Here is a 19,381-nt window from a genome sequence, read left to right on the forward strand (position 1 = left end):
TAATTTGGGAGACAAAGTTGCATAGCATCACTTAGGTTTACATGTTCATCAGGCCAACCTGGGCTAGCATTTTTAGCATTACAACCCAGAGCAATAGACCAGACTTCATCGTATAACATGCATTTTTTTAATTTACATCTTCTGTGAATTTACTTCTTAGTTGCATAATCATAGCAGATGTTAAACTCAGTATCAATTGTTCAATTCCTTGATCCATTTTGCCATTAATAGATGTTGGGGTGTGAACTTTTGTACATTGTATGAAGGTTGTCTCTGCATTTTCAATTGTTGATTGCTAAACTAGCAGACAACTGAGGACTAACTAGCTAGATCTTGGTAATAGTATACCTATGACCCATCATTGGCCTCATATTTTGTAAACATTCGTTTTCCCCATTCGTTGATTGGCTTAAGAATGAGCTAATTGCCAATAGAAGAGGCAGGGAATTCATCATTTTGCCTTTTCAATTGTGTGTGTGTGTGTGTGTGTGTGTGTGTGTGTGTGTTAGTTCAAATTTTACTTGTAAAGTACTTGTAAATAAGTAAAGCATCACACTCTATAATTAGACAGGGCTTAAGTCTCTACAATGCTATGGACTTCTATCAATTAGAATAGGGATTCAAAAAGGAAGTTGTAAAATTATGCAGTGTCATACTAAATTTTAGACTTATAACATCAAATATATAGTAAACACTTATACAACAACAACAACAACAGAACCAAAAGAATTCACCACAGAATTAGAACTAGAAACATGATTGACTATATTTTATTTCACAATTCATGTCCATACCTGCCTTCCATATATCTGCATACCCTTATGTTATGCATACCCATATACATTTTTTTGTTTTAATGGATTTATACTGAACCACATGTGTGTGTATACATATATATATATTTATACATATATATAGAGAGAGATTTAGATAGAATGCACATATAAAAGTGATCATTTGTTTATGAAATTGCATGACTTCACTTAATGTTCTATAGTTTAAAACCATCAATTTTATATAATTTAAGTACATTTTTAGACCTGAGTAGTATACATATACATACACATAACATACATATGCATCATGTATATCATATACATATATACATCATATACATTTATCATACACATCATATATAAACATATACATATAAACTCATTTTAATTGATGAACATGGACAACTAAGTAGATTTCAACCATTTGCTATAGTAAATAAACAAATTGCAGGTGCTAATACCTCTATAGAAATGTTTGGAATTCTTGAGTATTTGACCTGGAGTAACATAAGTGGGATATATGGTGGTGATATTTTTAATTTTTGATAAATCTCCAAATGATTTCACGGTGATTGAGTTGATTTTCACTTTCAACAGCAGTGAATAAAGGTTCATTACTTTGTCCAGCATTTGTTCAGATTTGTTGGTTACAGCTATTTAGACTGAAAAGAGGTGGGGGTTTACACAACACAAAAGAATTGTTGTAGAAGCTTATTAACTCTATTGGAAAGATGGTGAATGTCTTCTTTATATATTTAGACAAGTGTTTTCATACCTTTCAGGAAATCTGTAGTACAAAATCAAGTCAAATATTGTCTACGTTCTTCAGATGCACACTGCAGATTTACAATATGTAGTGGAATATACATGTGGGTATGACATGAATACAGAAGCAGGACTTTTGAAGGGAGAAATGGGGTCTTTTATAAATCAAAATCCCAAATGTTCAATCTTACCAAGTAAGTTCAGTGGTAAAAGTCTGCTAGCTCAGAGAGGCAGAGAAAGCACTAGAAGCAAGGATCCACTTCTCCTTCTCTACACTGCCTCAAAAGCCCTTCCAAATGACAAATGAATGACCCTCCTTTCAACTTCCTGTGACTCTCTCTATCTGCCCTCCTGACTTCTTATTCTCCATTATTTTTCCCCTATGTTTACTCCCTGTCAACTGGTTGCTTCTTCTGCATCATGATCTATGGTTCACTTTATTCAATCTTGTTGAAAACAAAAAGAAAGCTCTCTGGTTAGAGAGGTGTGCCAGAGCCCTATGCCACACAACTAGAAAAGGTTAATCCAGTACAGAATCTGATAGGGTGAGAAGATAGCCTGCAGCATTCTTGGATTAAAGGTGGGTACTAGGGCTGAGCCAATAAAAGAGACAAGTTCTTCCAGTATACAATCTCGGGGTTCATAGTGTGATCAAATATCCTCCAACAAAAGATAACTAATAAGAAAATGGATGAAGTATGGAGGAGTAGAAAGAGAGAAAGTATGGGATATATACAAAATGTGTTTGTATAAAATATCTCAATAAAACCATTATTATCATTTTATTGGTTGTGAATTTCACATCATGTACCCCAATCCCACTCATCTCCCCTCACACCTGTCCTCCACTATTGCAACCTTCCTCACCAGAGGAAAAAAAATCTCATTGTGGAAGCTGTAGTGTATCATAGTGTGTCCCACAGTATACCCTTTTTAGTATTTGGTCTGGTATGGGTCCTCTGGTTTCTGTTACACTATCAATAATGGGACCTCACCAGGACTACCTGGACTCCTCTCCGATATCCTGTTGTGCCCTATTTCATAAAGATTCATAGGTTTGAATCTATAGGAATGACACCTTCATGCACTCCAGCAGTTCATCCATGAGGTAATTGTTGGGGTGTGCCAAGAGCTATCTAAGTTATGCTGCCAGCTCTCCTGCATCCATACCACAGGTGAGGTCACCTCCCCAGCCCTGCCCTGGCTAGCCCTTCCAATGCCACAGCCAGCAAAGGGCAGAGCCAGCTTTGAGGCTCTCCTGATCTCAGGGCTGGCTCATGTGCACACACACAATTAGAGACAGATCTACTGTGTTGCCCAGTCAGGGTGCAAGGTTCTGCAAAGTGCTGCAGTGGGTGAGGGCCTTGGATAGTTCTCCTGCTCTCATAATCCTTGGGGCTAACTCTCCTACTTGTTCTAGTTTGTAATGGACGAGAGAATGGAGGAAATTATCTCTCTCTTCCCCCCATCCCCAGAAGAGGCAAAGCCTACTCTCCTAGAGTCATTCCCCAAGGGATGGATCACCTGCCCAACCTTCCCAATGTCCAGGACCAGCTCGACCTGCTACCCGGATGAGGTGAAGGAAGCCCATCATTTTTTATGCTAACTTTAACAAAATGGATTTGAATAGCATCCCTTTGAGGTATTAGAAACAAAGCATACACAGTAAGTTTGCTTTTTAATAAACAGTAGAGAGTACAAGTACATGATATCAAAGTTAGGCATCTAATCACTCCGAAATCAGTTATGTGAATTAATAAATTGATGATAATTAGATACCAGCCTTGAAAAATCCATTTTGAATTACCAAATAGACAGTAACTGGATATAGGTTTTTAAAATTCTAGCCAGCTTATTACTAAAACCAACTTAAAATCATTTATTTTGAAAAACATATGGAAAAATTAAAACTTGCTAATACCCATAATTTAACTAGTAACATAAACATTTTAAATACATTAACTTGTGTCATATATTGTCCAACAGACATTGTAGGATGTGATTCTTGGAGATAAGTGGAGGACAACTGGTGTATTTTCTTGTCATCCTGGATTTCTTCCTGATGGCATTTTCAGGAATCTCAGTATGGTCGAGAGAAATTCACTAAGTTAAGTGTTCACAATCAGGTTGAGGGTACTTACTTGGTGTTCATTTATGTTTAGTGTTGGAAGCATGTTTGAGAGCCATGCAAAGCTGTAGCCCAAATATGTACACAGCATTCCCTGTGAACAGTCACCACTGGACTCCACGAAGATCACTAGAAAAGTCCAAGAACCACCATGGATATCATCTACGCTGTTTCCTGAGCTACTGATCAGGCAGACTGATTCTACCTGTGACCTTCAGAAAGGTCAGTCTTCAGTAATGATACCCAGAAGAGGCACACATTAATGGTAGAGGTGAACCATCTTTTGAGTAAAGGCTTCTGAAACTGCCACATAGGCAAATCCTGAAAACCGAATTCAAAACCATTTATTTGTACACTTAGTTCTCATTTAAAATTTGGCAGCATACCCTTCAAAAAACAATATTGCTTTCCCAACTGAAATTTCATACTGACCAAGAGCAAGTAAATATGATGGGTCTCAATGTGAAGGAACATCTGAATAGGGACAGATTTACACACACACACACACACACACACACAGACACAGACACACACACACACACACAGAGCAAACGAAACAATAATATAGTACTTTTTTGAGTTCTTTTTTTTATTTTTTTATTTTTTTATTATTATTAACTTGAGTATTTCTTATATACATTTCGAGTGTTATTCCCTTTCCCGGTTTCCGGGCAAACATCCCCCTCCCCCCTCACCTTCCTTATGGGTGTTCCCCTCCCAACCCTCCCCCCCTTTCTTCCCTCTCCCCAACAGTCTAGTTCACTGGGGGTTCAGTCTTAGCAGGACCCAGGGCTTCCCCTTCCACTGGTGCTCTTACTAGGATATTCATTGCTACCTATGAGGTCAGAGTCCAGGGTCAGTCCATGTATAGTCTTTGGGTAGTGGCTTAGTCCCTGGAAGCTCTGTTTGGTTGGCATTGCTGTACATATGGGGTCTCGAGCTCCTTCAAGCTCTTCCAGTTCTTTCTCTGATTCCTTCAACGGGGTCCTGTTCTCAGTTCAGTGGTTTCCTGCTGGCATACTGCCTGTATTCTGGCTGTGTCTCTCAGGAGCGATATGCATTCACATTTTGATCATCCGTCTTGAGTTTCATTTGTTCTAGGCATCTAGGGTAATTCAAGCATTTGGGCTAATAGCCACTTAACAATGAGTACATACCATGTATATCTTTCTGTGATTGGGTTAGCTCACTCAGGATGATATTTTCCAGTTCTAACCATTCACCTACGAATTTCATAAAGTCATTGTTTTTGATAGCTGAGTAATATTCCATTGTGTAGATGTACCACATTTTCTGTATCCATTCCTCTATTGAAGGGCATCTGGGTTCTTTCCAGCTTCTGGCTATTATAAATAAGGCTGCGATGAACATAGTGGAGCACGTGTCTTTTTTATATGTTGGGGCATCTTTTGGGTATATGCCCAGGAGAGGTATAGCTGGATCCTCAGGCAGTTCAATGTCCAATTTTCTGAGGAACCTCCAGACTGATTTCCAGAATAGTTGTAGCAGTCTGCAACCCCACCAACAATGGAGGAGTGTTCCCCTTTCTCCACATCCTCGCCAGCATTTGCTGTCACCTGAGTTTTTGATCTTAGCCATTCTCACTGGTGTGAGGTGAAATCTCAGGGTTGTTTTGATTTGCATTTCCCTTATGACTAACGATGTTGAACATTTCTTTAGGTGTTTCTCGGCCATTCGGTATTCCTCAGCTGTGAATTCTTTGTTTAGCTCTGAACCCCATTTTTTAATAGGGTTATTTGTCTCCCTGCGGTCTAACTTCTTGAGTTCTTTGTATATTTTGGGTATAAGCCCTCTATCTGTTGTAGGATTGGTAAAGATCTTTTCCCAATCTGTTGGTTGCCGTTTTGTCCTAACCACAGTGTCCTTTGCCTTACAGAAGCTTTGCAGTTTTATGAGATCCCATTTGTCGATTCTTGATCGTAGAGCATAAGCCATTGGTGTTTTGTTCAGGAAATTTTTTCCAGTGCCCATGTGTTCCAAATGCTTCCCTAGTTTTTCTTCTATTAGTTTGAGTGTATCTGGTTTGATGTGGAGGTCCTTGATCCACTTGGACTTAAGCTTTGTACAGGGTGATAAGCATGGATCGATCTGCATTCTTCTACATGTTGACCTCCAGTTGAACCAGCACCATTTGCTGAAAATGCTATCTTTTTTCCATTGGATGGTTTTGGCTCCTTTGTCAAAAATCAAGTGCCCATAGGTGTGTGGGTTCATTTCTGGGTCTTCAATTCTGTTCCATTGGTCTATCTGTCTGTCTCTGTACCAATACCATGCAGTTTTTATCACTATTGCTCTGTAATACTGCTTGAGTTCAGGGATAGTGATTCCCCCTGAAGTCCTTTTATTGTTGAGGATAGTTTTAGCTATCCTGGGTTTTTTGTTATTCCAGATGAATTTGCAAATTGTTCTGTCTAATTCTTTGAAGAATTGGATTGGTATTTTGATGGGGATTGCATTGAATCTGTAGATCGCTTTTGGTAAAATGGCCATTTTTACTATATTAATCCTGCCAATCCATGAGCATGGGAGATCTTTCCATCTTCTGAGATCTTCTTCAATTTCTTTCTTCAGAGTCTTGAAGTTCTTATTGTACAGATCTTTCCCTTGCTTGGTTAAAGTCACACCGAGGTACTTTATATTATTTGGATCTATTATGAAGGGTGTCATTTCCCTAATTTCTTTCTCGGCCTGTTTCTCCTTTGTGTAGAGGAAGGCTACTGATTTATTTGAGTTATTTTATACCCAGGCACTTTGCTGAAGTTGTTTATCAGCTTTAGTAGTTCTCTGGTGGAACTTTTGGGATCACTTAAATATACTATCATATCATCTGCAAATAGTGATATTTTGACTTCTTCTTTTCCGATCTGTATCCCCTTGACCTCCTTTTGTTGTCTGATTGCTCTGGATAGAACTTCAAGAACTATATTGAATAAGTAGGGGAGAGAGGGCAGCCTTGTCTAGTCCCTGATTTTAGTGGGATTGCTTCAAGTTTCTCTCCATTTAGTTTAATGTTAGCCACTGGTTTGCTGTATATGGCTTTTACTATGTTTAGGTATGGGCCTTGAATTCCTATTCTTTCCAGGACTTTTATCATGAAGGGGTGTTGAATTTTGTCAAATGCTTTCTCAGCATCTAATGAAATGATCATGTGGTTTTGCTCTTTCAGTTTGTTTATATAATGGATCACGTTGATGGTTTTCCGTATATTAAACCATCCCTGCATGCCTGGGATGAAGCCTACTTGATCATGGTGGATGATTGTTGTGATGTGCTCTTGGATTCAGTTTGCCAGAATTTTATTGAGTATTTTTGCATCGATATTCATAAGGGAAATTGGTCTGAAGTTCTCTTTCTTTGTTGGGTCTTTGTGTGGTTTAGGTATAAGAGTAATTGTGGCTTCATAGAAGGAATTCGGTAGTGCTCCATCTGTTTCAATTTTGTGGAATAGTTTGGATAATATTGGTACGAGGTCTTCTATGAAGGTCTGATAGAATTCTGCACTAAACCCGTCTGGACCTGGGCTCTTTTTGGTTGGGAGACCTTTAATGACGTCTTCTATTTCCTTAGGAGTTATGGGGTTGTTTAACTGGTTTATCTGTTCCTGATTTAACTTCGGTACCTGGTATCTGTCTAGGAAATTGTCCATTTCCTGCAGATTTTCAAGTTTTGTTGAATATAGGCTTTTGTAGTAAGATCTGATGATTTTTTTAATTTCCTCTGAATCTGTAGTTATGTCTCCCTTTTCATTTCTGATTTTGTTAATTTGGACACACTCTCTGTGTGCTCTCGTTAGTCTGGCTAAGGGTTTATCTATCTTGTTGATTTTCTCAAAGAACCAACTTTTGGTTCTGTTGATTCTTTCTATGGTCCTTTTTGTTTCTACTTGGTTGATTTCGGCCCTGAGTTTGATTATTTCCTGCCTTCTACTCCTCCTGGGTGTATTTGCTTCTTTTTGTTCTAGAGCTTTTAGGTGTGCTGTCAAGCTGCTGACATATGCTCTTTCCTGTTTCTTTCTACAGGCACTCAGCGCTATGAGTTTTCCTCTTAGCACAGCTTTCATTGTGTCCCATAAGTTTGGGTATGTTGTACCTTCATTTTCATTAAATTCTAAAAAGTTTTTAATTTCTTTCTTTATTTCTTCCTTGACCAGGTTATCATTGAGTAGAGCATTGTTCAATTTCCACGTATATGTGGGCATTCTTCCCTTATTGTTATTGAAGACCAGTTTTAGGCGTGGTGGTCTGATAGCACGCATGGGATTATTTCTATCTTTCTGTACCTGTTGAGGCCCGTTTTTTGACCAATTATATGGTCAATTTTGGAGAAAGTACCATGAGGAGCTGAGAAGAAGGTATATCCTTTTACTTTAGAATAGAATGTTCTATAAATATCCGTTAAGACCATTTGGCTCATGACTTCTCTTAGTCTGTCTACGTCTCTGTTTAATTTCTGTTTCCATGATCTGTCCATTGATGAGAGTGTTGTGTTGAAATCTCCCACTATTATTGTGTGAGGTGCACTGTGTGTTTTGAGCTTTAGTAAGGTTTCTTTTACGTATGTAGGTGCCCTTGTATTTGGGGCATAGATATTTAGGATTGAGAGTTCATCTTGGTGGATTTTTCCTTTGATGAATATAAAGTGTCCTTCCTTATCTTTTTTGATGACTTTTAGTTGAAAATTGATTTTATTTGATATTTGAATGTCTACTCCAGCTTGCTTCTTCTGACCATTTGCTTGGAAAGTTGTTTTCAGCCTTTCACTCTGAGGTAGTGTCTGTCTTTGTCTCTGAGGTGTGTTTCCTGTAGGCAGCAGAATGCAGGGTCCTCATTTGTATCCAGTTTGTTAATCTATGTCTTTTTTTGGGGAGTTGAGGCCATTGATGTTGAGAGATATTAAGGAATAGTGATTATTGCTTCCGGTTGTATTCATATTTGGATGTGAGGTTATGTTTGTGTGCTTTTCTTCTCTTTGTTTTGTTGCCAAGACAATTAGTTTCTTGCTTCTTCTAGGGTATAGCTTGCCTCCTTATGTTGGGCTTTACCATTTATTATCCTTTGTAGTGCTGGATTTGTAGAAAGATATTGTGTAAATTTGGTTTTGTCATGGAATATCTTGGTTTCTCCATCTATGTTGATTGAGAGTTTTGCAGGATACAGTAACCTGGGCTGGCATTTGTGTTCTCTTAGGGTCTGTATGACATCAGTCCAGGATCTTCTGGCCTTCATAGTTTCTGGCGAAAAGTCTGGTGTGATTCTGATAGGTCTGCCTTTATATGTTACTTGGCCTTTTTCCCTTACTGCTTTTAATATTCTTTCTTTATTTTTTGCGTTTGGTGTTTTGACTATTATGTGACGGAGGTGTTTCTTTTCTGGTCCAATCTATTTGGAGTTCTGTAGGCTTCTTGTATGCCTATGGGTATCTCTTTTTTAGGTTAGGGAAGTTTTCTTCTATGATTTTGTTGAAGATATTTACTGGTCCTTTGAGCTGGGAGTCTTCACTCTCTTCTATACCTATTATCCTTAGGTTTGATCTTCTCATTGAGTCCTGGATTTCCTGTATGTTTTGGACCAGCAGCTTTTTCCGCTTTACATTATCTTTGACAGTTGAGTCAATGATTTCTATGGAATCTTCTGCTCCTGAGATTCTCTCTTCCATCTCTTGTATTCTGTTGGTGAAGCTTGTATCTACAGCTCCTTGTCTCTTCTTTTGGTTTTCTATATCCAGGGTTGTTTCATGTGTTCTTTCTTGATTGCTTCTATTTCCATTTTTAATTCCTTCAACTGTTTGATTGTGTTTTCCTGAATTCTTTCAGGGATTTTTGTGTCTCCTCCCTATGTGCTTCTACTTGTTTATTTATGTTTTCCTGGAATTCTTTCAGGGATTTTTTTGTCTCCTCTCTCTGGGCTTCTACTTGTTTATTTATGTTTTCCTGGAATTCTTTCAGGCCTTTTTGCGATTCCTCTCTGTAGGCTTCTACTTGTTCTCTAAGGGAGTTCTTCACGTCTTTCTTGAAGTCCTCCAGCATCATGGTCAAATATGATTTTGAATCTAGATCTTGCTTTTCTGGTGTGTTTGGATATTCCATGTTTGTTTTGATGGGAGAATTGGGCTCCGATGGTGCCAGGTAGTCTTGGTTTCTGTTGCTTGGGTTCCTGAGCTTGCCTCTCGCCATCAGATTATCTCTAGTGTTACTTTGTTCTGCTATTTCTGACAGTGGCTAAACTGTCCTACAAGCCTGTGTGTCAGGAGTGCTGTAGACCTGTTTTCCTCTCTTTCAGTCAGTTATGGGGACAGAGTGTTCTGCTTTCGGGCATGTAGTTTTTCCTCTCTACAGGTCTTCAGCTGTTCCTGTGGACCTGTGCCTTGAATTCACCAGGCAGGTCACTTGCAGCAGATAAGTTGGTCTTACCTGTGGTCCCGAGGCTCAAGTTCGCTCTCGGGGTGCTGCCCACGGGCTCTCCGCGGTGGCAGCAACCAGGAAGATCTGCGCCGCCCCTTCCGGGAGGTTCCGTGCACCAGGGTTCCAGATATCTTTTGGTGTTTCCCTCTGGGATCAGTACTGTGTGCAGCATGCAGTCTCTTCTGTTTTCCCAGGCGTGTCCGCCTCTCTGAAGGTTTAGCTCTCCCTCACACGGGATTTGGGTGCAGAGAACTGTTTATCTGGTCGGTCCCTTCAGGTGCGGTGTCTCAGACACAGTGGACCTGCTGCTCCTGGGCCCTCCTCTACGGGTACCCAGAGTCCGTTAACAGTTTCCTCCTGGGCCAGGGATGTGGGCAGGGGTGGGCAGCGTTGGTGGTCTCCTCCGCTCTGCTGCCTCAGGAGTGCCCGCCCGATCAGGCGGCGAGAACTCCCCTCCAAGGGGGCCTGGGAGCAGAGAGCTGCTGAGGGCAGGGATCCGCCGGCACAGGAGTCTGGCCAAACACCGGCAATATAGTACTTTTAAACTGAACTTGGAACAACATAACATGTAAAATACTTGCAAAGATTATAACACAGGAAACATGAATTCAAATAATGATAATAAATCTGAAAATAGATATCAGAAGATTAAAAAATAAAATGAAAAGCACAAGTTGTAGAAAGTGATTATTAAAATAACTCTATAGCCACAGCCATAGGTTTAAAGATTCCAGACTCCTTTACTCTGTCTTCTCCTCAAAATATGTTGCCTAGAAACCTCTATACAGTTTACTAATACAGGTTTTTGTGAGCTTAGTTAAATACAACCAGAGTTTATAGATTACTTAGAGCTAATTATTTTCTCTAATGCTACCTCATTAAGATTCATTGTTTTTATTTTATGATCCATTGTTTACTGACAATGCTCAATCATATATTGCATGGTTATTTTGCAATTTATTTATTAATTTGCTGATAAAGACAAGTAGAATTTTATTCAAGCTAGCAACTACTATAAATAAGGTTATTATAAAAATACTTGTGCATGTATTTTTCTACAATTTTAATATTAAATTGTGAATGACTAAATATGAAATATCTGGAATCCAAGATTTTCATACTTCATATAGGTTGAGTATGCACAAGAGTTTTTCAAAATAATCTAAAGTAAATACAATGTTTGGGATCCTTAGATCATGGCAACTCATGTTCAGCAGTCTGTCATCCCTCTGTCATTGGTATCTCTATCTCTCTGGTTCCATTCTAGAATATTTTTTGTCAGATTATCTTATGATTTTAAAGTTTTATTTATTCTTCAACTGAAGATATTAACATTTTGTGGTAGCTTTGGGCAAATGTCTATTAAATACTTTGTTCCTTTTTTCCCCTTTTAAAATGGAAGGATTTATTCTTCTTAATATTTTGAAGGGGAACTATACTCCATATGAATTGTTCTTCAGATATGCCTGTTTCATAGTATGAAGGCTTCCTCACTGAAAGTGTGGTTTGCTACAAAACATGTTACTTCTTATGCTTTCTAACTCTAGGTCAATGTTTGTTTGTTTTTCCCTAGTTAAATATTCCATTGACTTTTCTTCAATACTAGGGTTCAAACCCAGGATTCATGCTAGTAAAACTAGGAAAACAGTCCACCACTGAACTTCATCCTTCTAATCCCCAAAATTTTTTGTGGAATATTAAATTGTCTCACTGTACTTAAATGATACTCAAGTTATTAATCTATTAAATATATCTGTGGGGGAGACTTTTGGACTCCACAGTCTATCACAAAGTTCTATTTGTCCCTGTGTACAAACACTCCACAAACATATTCACTGAAGCTTTGTAATCTGTCCTCATGAATTCTTTTCTACCTTGACTTTGTGATCAATTTTACTGACAAATATATAGTCAGTTTTAAGTACAAAATATTGACATTCTATTAATGGTGCATTATATCTATGAAGTACATTGCAATTGATGACAGATAGTTAAGAAGTTCTGTATTTGGTTCATTAGTGTGGACCATGTGTGGTAGGAATGGGCCATTTGAAGTGATCTTGGTGCCGTTCTAATTAAGAGTAGGATGTTTTTGAGCAATGATGCAGAGCAGAGTGACAGGAAATAAAAATGTGTGTTTTGAAAAAGAAGGAATTGCATGGTTTTTTGCTCCAAAATGTGGAAATGTATGTGTAGATGGATGTGTTAAATTGATTTAAGCATTACCTGATGTGTACACGTGTGAAATTCTTGTACTGTCTCATATATGTACAAGTATCAGATACACATTTTGTGAACCATGAATGTATAAGTTCATTTGCTTTTATGTATCAGTAAAATTGAATTTAATTAATAACTAGTGAGATGAATCAGGAGTAACAGTCAGTTCTTGTCCAAATAAGATGAACTTAGTACAATCTCCTGATCATACCATAGGAATAGATGTAGATTCTAAGTCTGTCCTCTGACCTTCTCATGTGCTTCTGCAAACAAGTGTTCATACACACACACACACACACACACACACACACACACACACAGAGATGCACAACTGGTCAAACACACACATGTAAACACCCACAATCATATACTCACAGAATGCATACAGAAAAGAGTAAAAAAATCTTAAATTACTTAAATTATTATATACACCCATACACACATAAACACAATTGTGCCACCCATGTTAAATACATTATATTTTATTGCTTAGACTGTTTCCCTATATGTAGCTGGTTTTCTACAATCTTGAGTGAACATGTGATCATTTTATTTATGCATGTATTTATGTGTACTATCTCCATGACAGTGCCTGCAGAGGCCAGGAGAAGGAATCAGGTCCCCTGGAACTAGATTCCAGATGTCTTGGAGCCTGTTGAGATGAATGCTGGGAAATAAACCTGGGTCTTCAGGAAGAGTATCAAGTGGTCTTAACCACCAATCTACTCCTCCAGCTCTTCTACCTGTGGTCTCACGGACTTGGACAGAACAGTCCATAATTGTCACATCTCTATTTTCATAATAAGATCAGAGAAAAAGTAGTATTTTTTCTAATTGCAATTTTAAAGTAAAAGCACCAATCAAGTAATTTCTTAATTAAAATGTTGAGGGTTTTCTTAAAACCTAATATGCCTCCATTTACTGATTTTAAAATCAAATAAGCCATGTAATTTTTCAAGCCCTAAGCTAAATTGCACTAACTCTGAAGAACTCTTTCCATGACATTTACGCATTTTCATTCAATAAATATTTTATCAAAGGAAGTTTTTAACTCAATAAAAACTGCTGTCAAATATCATGGCATATCATGGAAATTGCAAATCACAAATTGGAAATATGACTAGAAGGCTTTTTAAAGCAGACATTAAATATAAACGATTAACTTAGCCATTTCTATTTTTAATAGATCTTGCCAGAATATTTGCAAATTTAGTATTTAAGAATGTGTGATATATGCTAGCCTAACTTCTTGGCTATACTGGATTGTGTCTAAGACAATTTATCGTAATATTCTAAGAATATGTTTTGTGTTATTGTGCTGAATTATATAAAACTGATTTTAATGGTATAGCACTGTATATTCTCCAACAGGATAATATTTCATTAGAAAAATAAGCTTTAAAAATGAAGTTCTCACTGCTAACCATATAGAGTTAAGTCAGTAAACCTAGTAAAACATTGTTAGAAGATGAGGAAAGAGAATCAAATCTCTTTATGGAAATATAAGAAACTCTTTGGTGTCTATTTAAAAGATTATGTGTTTCTATTACTTAAAAAGCTATGTGTGATTTTAAAGAAAGTATTGATTTTCTTGAAATACTAGTTTCTATATTTGGGAAATAACAGTTCTATTAATACTAAGTACACATGTGGAGACTAAATTAGAAAATACTTGCAAAATGATTTTATTACTCCAAAATATAGTATATGTTGAATAAATTTTGTTTGATAATAACACTAACATAAAATTCTCTCCTTTTAATATTTAAAAATTTAAACTTGACATCATCTTACTGTGCCTTAGCACAATCTTCCATGGCATGAACATTCTTTCTTTTTTTTTTTAAGACTTGGTCTCACTGTGTAGCCTTGGGTGGCATGGAACTCATTAGGTGGACCAGGCTTACCTCAAATTAGTAGAGATACTCCACTTCTGAGTGCAGTTTAAAGGTGTGTGCTATCATGCCTGGCCATTGTTTGAATTTTTTAAAGAACAATTGTTTGGAGAAGAGTATTGAAATGACATCTTGGAGTCAGTAAAACACTAAATTTTAAGATGGACAAATAAAATAATTAGGTATAATGCTGTTGAAATGTGCATTTTGCCTAATTAGTGGTATCTATTGAATTACTGGATATAATATATCAGCATTTACTTATGTAGGAGTGGATAGGTCAATTCCAATATCTTCTGAGAGACAAAATTAAACGATTCTTTAAAAGCACTTAATGATATTTAGCTATTTTCATAGACTACACTCTACTGTAATCTACATCAGACAGTATTCATCCAAGAACTGATGGGAACAGTTGCAGTGACCTATAAGCAAATATTAGGCGGAGTTCAGGGACCCACATAGAGGAGGGGAAGGATACTACAAGAATATGTCCCAATGTATCTATTAAGCTGGGCTCAGAATGAGTGGCTCAGAGACTTTGAAATGGCAATCAGGAATCCGTGATGGGTCCGAGATTTGTCCTCTGCGTATATGATATCATTGTATAGCTTGGTGTTCTTTCAGGACTCCTAGAAATGGGAGTGGGGGTTGTCTCTGACAGTTTTGCCTTATCTTAGGATACTTTCCCTCCTACTATTGCATCATCCAGCCTTGATGTGTTTATGTATGTCTCCAGTCTTACTGTACCATTGTTATACCATGTTTGGTCATTATCCATGGGAGGCCTGCTCTTCTCTGGGAGAAAATAGAGGAGGAGTGAATCTGGGGAAGAGAATGCGAAGAGTGGAGGGAGGGGTGAAAAGCCAGCCAGGGTGTAATGTATGTGAACAGAATAAATACATTTTAAAAAATGCATGTAAATGCCAAACAAGTAATTAATTCAGACACTATTTTTCTTCCTGTGTTCTCCAGTCTCTGTTGTTAATTATTCAATTATCCACCATCTCAATGTGGTTTGCCTTCTTAGATTTGTCTGAAAGAAAGAAGAAAACTTTAGCTTGAGAGATTTTTAGGGCCTCTGCCATTCTGAAATACTTGTGACAGTTGTTTGTATGACTAATACTGAATTGTAGAGATATGACATAAGTACAAAGAACCTGGGAAGGTTGAAGAGTATATTTGGGAAAATATATGTGGGTTAGTTAAACACACACATGCATACACACACACACACACACACACACACACATATATGCATATATATATATGATTGAATAATTATTATTATTATCATTATGTCTGAGGAACTAGGCCATTCCTCCTGGACTGAAACTTGTGATCCTCTTACTTCATCCATACAAGTGTTGATACTGAAGACGTACTACCACGTTGATGGAAGAAATTTAGACACATATTTTGGTAGTTTGTTTTTAACTATTAAAATTAGAAATCTCTCCATGATATGTAAAGCATTATGTCATGTGAACAAATATTCCAGGAGCTGATTTTATTTTTACATTTATCTTCAGTGTTTATGGAAAATCTAAAGTAATCAACAACTAAGAGATGAACTGGGGACAATGTAAGCTTACCAACATGTTCCTGAGTAGAATAGAAATGAAAATGCACATCACTAGGTACAATATTTAAAAAGTATCATAGGTGATAACAGTTGGTAAATCTGTTAGACAAGCAGGTTAAGTTATTTTTCTCATTCTGAAGACGGTCAAGTCTTTCTCCTCTGTCAAGGGAGGGAGGATCTTCATTCATCACTGTCTGAGTTTCAACACCTTCTCCATTGTAGGTACTCACCAGTTGCTGCAAGCTAATTGCTGTGGCTCTCTGCATTGGTCGATTTTACCTCTAGTCATGCAGCCTTTGAAATTTCCACGATTCTATTTTAGTCTGTGTGGAATTGTGATTGAGACTGTCAGCCAAGACTAATGGGAATGAGGTGAGGAATTTTATTAACTTTTAAACAAGCTCCCAGCCTTTCTCGAGAGCCACTGGTGATGAGTCATTCTTCTATTTCTGTAGAACGATCAAGTCTGAGTTCAGAATAGAAACTTGGGTTGTGACAAGACTCATTTATATAACATTTTATATAATGCCAAAGTGATATTTTAATTCATAGTGTATCCCAGAATAAAAAAGCTCTGAATTAAAGAAGTTTACAGAAAATATTAATCCTGGAAGATAACCCATCTTCATAAAATAATAAGTAAATTCAATAATAATAATAATAATAATAATAATAATAATCTGGAAGCACAAACACAATGGTGGGATTCTACAATCCCAGATTTTAGTCCCTAGTAACTAAGTACTTAAGTTAAGCAAAATTTGAGTTCCCATCATAGAACTATTGTTGAACACATGTTGACTGCAACAATCCAATGTTTATGGACAAAAAAAGAAATGTCAGTGCATAGGTTCTACTGCCAATAGACACAAAAACCTCATGTGTGCAGAACAATTTTCATAATTATAAAATCTAAGCATAAATATAAAATGTAATATCATAATTTAAATATTAATTTGTCAGTGGAAAGTTTAAATGTATATGTTATGAGTGATTATTCTTCAGGGTTACTAAAACTTTCAAACATTACCATAATTGATTCTTCTGGGCTGATTCTAGATAAAAATTATTTCTTTATTTATACTATATTTGTTCCCAATGGTATCTTGTAACAGTCATACAGAAACAATAAATTTAATCTTATACATCCTCCTGCACTAAAGTTATATAACTGTACCTTTCCTTTCCAATGAGTTGTGGGCAGCAGAGGTTATTAATATATCTTTGTCATATAAAATACTGGAGTCTAGACAGATAGGTATTGAAATAAGATAAAAGGTTTATTTGTAAATTTAAATCTAAATTTACAGTTTTTAGGACCACTGGAATACATATACTAGTATAAAATATAAGATATTTAATCTGAAATCATTTCCAACATTGTGAGGAATATAGCAGTTTTTGTAAGGTAATTGTTATAGATGTGACTTAATTCTGGTTATGGCTGAAGCATCCTATATAGTCACCTGGACAGTATGCCCATATTGCAAACTCAAAAATATCCAGGTCAGAATTCAGGTGGTTGCAATGTACATTAGTTTTGTAAAATGTCATGTGCTGTTTGATATGAGACCTAGTTCTGGAAGTGAGGTTGTCCATCTCTGTCGTTTTTAAGGTTTCCTTGTTGGGGAAACATACCAGGACCATGGCAACTCTTATAAGGGCAACATTTAATTTAGGCTGGCTTAGAAATTCAGAGGCTCATTTCATTTATCATCAAGGACAGAGCATGACAATATCTGGACATGGCATGGGAGGAGCTGAGGGTTCTGCATCTTGATCTAAAGGCCACTAGAAGATTGGCATCCAGGCAGTTGGAAGAGAGTCTCAAATCCCTTACCCACTGTGACACTCTCAACCTCTACTCTAACAAGGCCACACCTTCTAACAGTACCACTCCCTGTGCCAAGAATATTCAAACCACTACAATCTCTGAGCTTGACTTCAAATGCAAGCCTGTTTATGTCAAGTGTTCCCTTACAATGAGTCAGTCTGCCTCTGTAATGGAAGGACAGTAAAAGAATAAACTTCTAAGGGCACTGAAAGCCTTGTATTCTCAGAAATATAGGGAAAGCTATTTCTAAGAGAAGTTACTGTTGGTAACCCCATCATATAGAAATACCTACAATGGGTAAGGAAAACTAGAAGATCATGTGTGAAAGTTCTATTGCAAACTGAAGGTGACTGGCTTAACAGGACATTTCTGGCAGGTTTTTGTCAGACGCATGTAGGTGCCTGATGAGATACAGTTTGTAATTCATCTATTTCTCTCTATCCCAAACTCACTGTTTATTATTTTACTTTGCTTATCATGTATTAAACAAATCTTTCATTCAAAATAAAAAATGGCTGTTGTAGATCTTTCTCCAGTGCAGAAAACAAAAATAGAATGTGTTTGAATGGGAAAAATAAATTCCAATTATAAAATAAATTTAAGCGATGAACATTTTGATAGTGTATTTGTAAATCATGTCCAATTATCTCCCTTTGAAATATTTCTACCTTACACAATTGATTTTTTTAGATGATCAAAGTATAAAATTTATGCCACCTATATATTTTCAAGCAATTGTTTGTAATCCATCATTGTCAAATAAAATTAAATTATTAATAAATATTTCCATAAGGGCAATTATAATTAAGTTCAGAAGGTAGACAAAGTAATTCTTGTTTAGAATTTTTATTTTAAGACATTTGTCTTAGTCAGAGTTCCTATTCCACACAAACATCATGACCAAGAAGCAAGTTGGGGAGGAAAGGGTTTATTCAGCTTATCTTTCAACTTGCTATTCATCACCAAAGGAAGTCAGGACTGGAAGTCAAGCAGGTCAGGAAACAGGAGCTGATGCAGAGGCCATAGAGGGATGTTACTTACTGGCTTGTTTTCCTGGCTTTCTCAGCTTGCTTTCTTATAGAACCCGAGACCACCAGCCCGGGACCACACCAACCACAATGGGCTGGGTCCTCCTTCCCTGATCACTAATTGAGAAAATGCCTTACAGCTGGGTCTTATGAAGGCATTTCCACAACTGAGGCCCCTTTTTCTGTGATAACTCCAGCTTGTGTCAAGTTGACACAAAAATCTAGCCAGTACAGACATACATAGATTAGTGTTTCTACAGGCCCAATAGTTACTTATATATCCACTGAAATCATGAAAAGGGTTAGTTTAATATATGACAATCAAACAAGGAAGAGTTTGGAGTAGCAGCATATATGAGAGGTAGGTAAAATGAGTTGCACAATACCATTAATCAGTATTATGTTCATTGATCAACTTGTGCTATATTAAATTATTAGGAGTTGCCAATTTGTATTGTCTTATCACTATATTTCACACTGACTTCTTCATTTTACTAAATTCTTGCCTTGTGCTTTTATACTTACTTTAGAAAGCATGAGTGTAGTATCAAGTTTCCTTTATCCCTTCAAATAAAATCTTTAAGTTGGGTTCACTGAGGAATGACTTTCTAGTATATATGGCAGACAAAAATTCTTTAAAATCATTAAGGAGATTAGTATCTGGCTTACTCAGGGGCTTCCTTTGTATGTCCTCTTGTATGTTCCCCAAAAAATACCACCTCAGTTCTT

Source organism: Rattus rattus, chromosome 11 (assembly GCF_011064425.1).
Source record: "Rattus rattus isolate New Zealand chromosome 11, Rrattus_CSIRO_v1, whole genome shotgun sequence".
In the NCBI taxonomy this organism is placed as follows: domain Eukaryota; kingdom Metazoa; phylum Chordata; class Mammalia; order Rodentia; family Muridae; genus Rattus; species Rattus rattus.